Here is a 6000-nt window from a genome sequence, read left to right as displayed (position 1 = left end):
CTCAGCTGGTTGAAAGATCCTAGTGTTAGTAGTAAATTTACGACATAAACAACAACATACGTTACAGTTGCTTTTACTTTAGTGGTAAAGCCGTGACCAAGTAGTTCGCAGTCCATATTATTTAGCTACAAATCCATCTACGTATCTAGTAAACGAAACAGATAGGTCTTTTACGTGAGAACTAACTCTGGATTGGAAGGGTGCCTCCCCAGGAAAAAATCACACGACAATAACTAATAGTGTAAATATTAAAATCATATAAATATCAACTCAGGACTTAAATGATCCAATGATTTATAAATTGACAAATTACAAAACTTTGCAGAGGACAGTTTTTCAAGTGATAACGTAGTGTCGGCGCCCGGGCTGGGCGGTAGGCAAACCATCAGTCAATATTACTGATAAGAGCGTGAGTGTGCGTGCGGGCGAGCTGGTGCGCATGCGCGGAAAGCCAAACTGCTGTAAGAGCTCAGTGTGTGCGCGAGAGTCGTAGAGTGTGGACGTACTCTGCAGCTGCTTGGGACCTGTTGATAGCACAACTCTGTGCTAACTTTACCGTTCCCTGGCTGTTATTTGCAAGGTATAATTCAAATCGTGCATTTACAAGGGCACTACTGATTGTGGTTTGATAAGTTGTTTAAAATTAAATATTAGAAGATGATACATGAAGGCAATTTGTATTGGTTGTAAACGTAAACGCTGCGAATGATTTATTCGATTTTAGATGCAGCTTTCCACCTATTCCATTGTATACTATTTCGTTAAGATTACAGAAAAATGCATTCTTAAACAGATGATATACGTTCGAAAGTTAAAAACCAAGTTTTGTCGTGAGTATGGAGGTCTTGCTCTAAGTCCGAAATTGATGACACGATGAAAATTCAATAATGTTTTCAAAAATCTATACATTTCTTTGAATTATAATTAAGTTAAAATTGTAATAACTCATTTTCTCGCTGGGATTATTGTGAGTTTTAACTGTCAACATTTCGATTTGTGTCATATTTTATACTCAAAAGTCTCAGCTAACAGGGAACTCATGAAAATATTTGAAATAACTTTTTTTTCGGATAGACCCAAGGAAATTATACAGGAATACTCAGAGCCAATTTAGTGGAAAATAATAACAGTTTATATTTTAAGGAAACAATTAAAAGGGTTTTAAAACGTATAGTACTGGATGGAAGAAGTTTCACCTGTCGATATAAAGATTCGAGATTGAATGCCGTGGTTTATAATTAATTAGTCAAATCTAAGATCAAAATCGTACTTGAGGGAAATGAACAAATCGATCCGTTTATCATGTTTTGGTTTGTGTCAATTGTTATTAATACCCGGGCATGGATATAAAACATACACAAATTACGTCACTAGTCCGAATCTTATAATACTGAGAACTCTTGCTGCTCCGTAGCGTTGAAATACATATCATACCCGAGAAATAAACAAATTTATGATTTTTTAATGAATAATACACTATCTTGAACTTAACTGATTTAAACAGTTAATAGCTCAAATTAAAGCCTATAATTTAATGATAATTTTGAGTCTAAAATATATAAAAAACATGAACAATACTGGAGCTATTGATTTTTAATCACAACAAAACCTTATAAAAATAATCTTTATGTTGGTTATTCACCTTGCGTTTGCTTGAAACACGTCCGATTTGAATAACTAATAGCTTTTATAAAAGCCCGTATTTCATTAAAGGTTCTTAGACCAACATAAATAGGATTGTATAATTACAACTGGTGAAATATATGTTACATTGAAGTAAGAATTAAATATGAATCGAATTTATGTTCTTGGTCGAGTAATACAGTAGATAAATGTATGCCGATGCTTGATGTGAAAACTGTGCGTGCATACCTTCAATTTGAAACCTCAAGGCCCCTCGCCCACTATACAATTTCGGTCGTACGACACTGTGTCGGAACGACAACATTTCCACAGTGAACCATTGGATCTTATGAGAGCTCGCCCACTGTACGATAATCTCACGACTACGACAAACTGTCGTGAAGCAGTCGTCCACTGCCACTGTGATACACGACTGTCGTACGACTGTTTCACTCGCAGTGGCGTACACAATCAAATGGGCGCTCGCCCACTATGCGATTTTTATCGTATGTCGTGCGTTCTCCCCAGTAGTCTTATATATACTTTTTGCAATTAACTCATACTTAGTCATTATTATAGTTGTTAAATCACTTTGCGTATTTCTTATCGTGAATAAATATTTTTTTACAATTCATTCATACTTTTTTATTATAATGTTTGATATATCACTTGGTCTTATTTTCCAACCATTATTTTGCGTAATTTTGATCTTCCTATTTATTTTTTACAATTTGTTTATATTTTTCCTTATATCTATCTATCTATATATTAATAGGCAAGCATGTTTCTTTAAAACCTTTTTTCTCAGCTCGTGTGCATCGTAGGGAAAATCTACGCATACCGTTAGAAAGCTATTTTCCTGTAGGTGTGCAGAATCCCTTTATAAATTTAAATAGGCTCAAAGATAAGCGCAAAAAATGAGTTTAAAAATTTGAAAAAATTTACATGGATCTTATGCGTTGCCATGCTGGTGACGAAATAACAACGAAATATAAACAGAAAATCAAAACAAATGGAAGAAACTCCAATCACATGTTTTATTTACAGTGTGGGGTGAAACATTAACATAAGTTAGTACATTACATATTTTTGGTCGAGTTTCGACCACTGGATATTACTCGTACTTATTTAATACGCAAGCAGGTTTTTTGTGACAATTACTCCTCAGAAACTACTGAACCGATTGACATGTTTTTGGTGTCGTTGGAAAAAGCGTAACGTGAAGTTGTGCAGGAAACTTTCACTTTAGGGAAATAATTAGAGAGTGAGGCCCTGGGGCCCTTTAAAGTTTTGTATTTCTCCATAAGATTAACAAGGGAAACAAAAATTATTATAAAACCCCAGCTGTTGTTAGAAATTAAAAGTGAGAAGAAGAACATATGTAAATTGTAAACAGTCAATAAGTTTGCTAATTTAACAGTTTACTACAAACATTTACTGACTTGGTAGAAATGAAATATTCACTATTTGAATTTGGGTTGGCGTAAATATTACAATGGAAGAAAGCTAGAGAGCCTGGATGGATTGATATACTAAAAAGAAAACTCAATTAACACTGTGCTGCATTTCTTAGTAATCATTGAAAGAGCCGATTTGCAAACTATGGTAACATAGGAAAGTCATAGAACACCACCAAGAAGAAGAAATGGAAATCATGTTTTTTAGAATTTATAATCGTTATTATGGACAACCTAATGTGGCTAAGGGTAAGGCTATTTGTAGAAAACACTAAAAAAAAGATCAGCTTTTGAAAAATGATAATATATTTGCAAGAACTGTTGATTATATCGATCTGTTAGGTACATCTTGAGTATTTCCATAATCTTTGAGTCGAATCTTTTAAAGTCATCATACATTATGACTGTTATTCGTTTTAAAATAACTAACGCCTGTAATACTTAGCAATTGCTCGAATTCGAGCAACAGGGACACTAGTTATGTTTAAATACTGCATCACTTATGAGTAAATATAACAAAATAATTATTGAAAAATTCGAGTTTGGCTATTATTATTGTATAATCTTAATTATTAATTATATTGTGTAAAAAAGTTTCACTAAAACATATAAATATATATTTTTGTAGATTATATTGATAAAATTAAATCTATTTAAAAACTAATCCAAAAACAATTAACATACATACTTTTTACCAGACTATCCCAAAACCCTATGATAGTTATGGTATATTTAAAAACTTGTAAAATGCATGGACTAATATAATTTGAAAATTTCTTTCAATACATTAACTAAAAAATAATTTACACATAAAAATAAATGTTTCTTTAATGATGTAGGCCTACATTGGCCACTATCGCTTAATCTACGCCACAGCAGCCACATTGCAACAACAGGTACGGAATCATTGTTTTACTATTTGATACAGAACCACTGTTTTAAGATATTGCGCAACACACCCACACCTCACTCTTCCAGGGCTACCGAGCAACTGGCCATTTATCCGACAAAGTGTCGTAAAGTGGGCGAGGACCACACATATGATAAGAATATCGTACGACACAGTGTCGTACGACCGAAATCGTATAGTGGGCGAGAGGCCTAAACATGAAAATCGGTCAGGTAGAAGAGCCAAACTAACTCGGAAAAGAAAAACCATTTTAACTCCCATAAGTAATACACGGGGGCAAATTTCGTTGACGTATAAGCCGAGTGGGAGCGTAGATAATTATACGCCGATGCTTGTTGTGAAATATGTGCGTGCTACCTTCAATTTGAGACCTCAATCATGAAAATCGGTAGGGTAGAAGACCCAAACGAACTCGGAAAAGAAATAGCTAATTTTTTTAATATGGTTATATAAGAGTATGTGATTGTACGTGTATACCTGTTCATACGCTGCAAATAAACGTGTAAATATGCAGGTCAATGAATAAAAGTATAAGGAACCAACGCTAAAAAACTAAATGGAGAGATTGTTTGATTGGAATTTTCTACTTTACATTTATCCCAATTGATACGAAATATCCCCTGTCTCGTAAAGTATACAAAATACCAACCAGTCTTAAAGACTTAAATACATTTCTATACCATTATACACTACATAAGATATATCTATAAAAAACAGTCTCCTTGAGTATATTTTCAATGATGTTTAATGTCAAAGGCCTCAAAAGAGCAACCACAGGCCATTGTTTTGAACGTTTAAAGCGGAGAGACAACTCTTACAACTCTTGTGTTATAGAGACGGGGACTCTTCAGTGAGTAGATATAATAGGACAAAGATACCCCACTTTCGGCGTTTTAGAGGCACTTTTAGGGCATTTTTTATAGGGGAAAAATGAGAAAAATGAGTGGCTCATTTTTTTGGCCACTTTTTTAAAGACCCAGCTCTCAACCTATACACCCCTATATAAATTTTCTACTTTTTTAATACTGAAAAACACGTCTGGAATATGGCTCATTTTTTTGGCCACTTTTTTAAAGACCCGGATCTCGTCCAATACAAACCCATAGAAATGTTCAAACTCCATTAAAATTTTAAATCCACATCCATTCCCATGTATATTTTCAAAATCATGTGAGGTTTGCGCGCGAACTCGGGCACGCTTATGGCTATGCGTAAACTATGCCTGACTCAAATGAATGACTGTGAGTGTAACCTAATGACCCCAATCAAAATCAATTGTCAACATTCTCTGCCTGTCTGGCGCCAGACTGTCTGGTGCCAGACTGTCTGGCGCAGGTTTAGACAATTACCAAATATGTTTGATTGATTGACCTCAATTATTCAATTGTTCAATTTCAGTTTGTTCAATTTCCATTGTTAAGTTCTAAATTAATTTAGACAATTTTGTGGTATATAAGGGGGGCATTCTACGGAATCATCACTAACTCTTCCACCTGGATCTTCTTGTTTTGGTAAGTCTTTGACATCTAAGCTAGACTATTGTAATATGTTGTCGCGTGTCGGGTCATGGGATCAATTGGTGACGTAATTGATGCTTGTAGTCATACTCTGTATTTCTTTTAACTTAGGAGTGTAGCTAATTTCCCGAGTCCATTTTTAAAAACTTAGCCGAATTGAGTCACTAAGGAACATGTAAAAAATGTATATAAGTCTATTTTTAAATACTTAGAGTATTTTGAACAGTCACCAAGGAACTTAAAATGTATATAAATCTATTTTTAAACACTTAGAGTATTTTGAACAGTCACTAAGGAACTTAAAATGTATATAAGTCTATTTTAAAAAACTTAGCCAAATTCACTCATGAGGGGGACTTTGAGTCAAAAGTTTGCACAAGTTATTATTTAAAAACTTAGCCAAACTTCACGCACTGGGGGACTTTGAGTCAAAAGTGTGCACAAGTTATTATTTAAAAACTTAGCCGAATTATACTCACTATATAATTTTGTC

The 6000-nt window shown here is 34.0% G+C and overlaps 1 protein-coding gene across 1 annotated transcript in view; it reads left to right on the top strand.

Moving 5' to 3' along the window:
- The first annotated feature begins 498 nt into the window (after positions 1-498).
- Positions 499-6000, top strand: part of LOC129003559 (BAI1-associated protein 3-like) — a 223564-nt gene continuing 218062 nt past the window's right edge. The window contains exon 1 of the mRNA XM_054431856.1: positions 499-580. The gene's annotated coding sequence lies outside the window, so the exon portion shown is untranslated. The remainder of the gene's footprint in view (positions 581-6000) is intronic.

Source organism: Macrosteles quadrilineatus, unplaced genomic scaffold (assembly GCF_028750875.1).
Source record: "Macrosteles quadrilineatus isolate MER2022 unplaced genomic scaffold, UCM_ALF_1.0 Scaffold_9__3_contigs__length_116548681, whole genome shotgun sequence".
Taxonomy (NCBI): domain Eukaryota; kingdom Metazoa; phylum Arthropoda; class Insecta; order Hemiptera; family Cicadellidae; genus Macrosteles; species Macrosteles quadrilineatus.
This window is presented reverse-complemented; position numbering and strand designations above follow the sequence as displayed.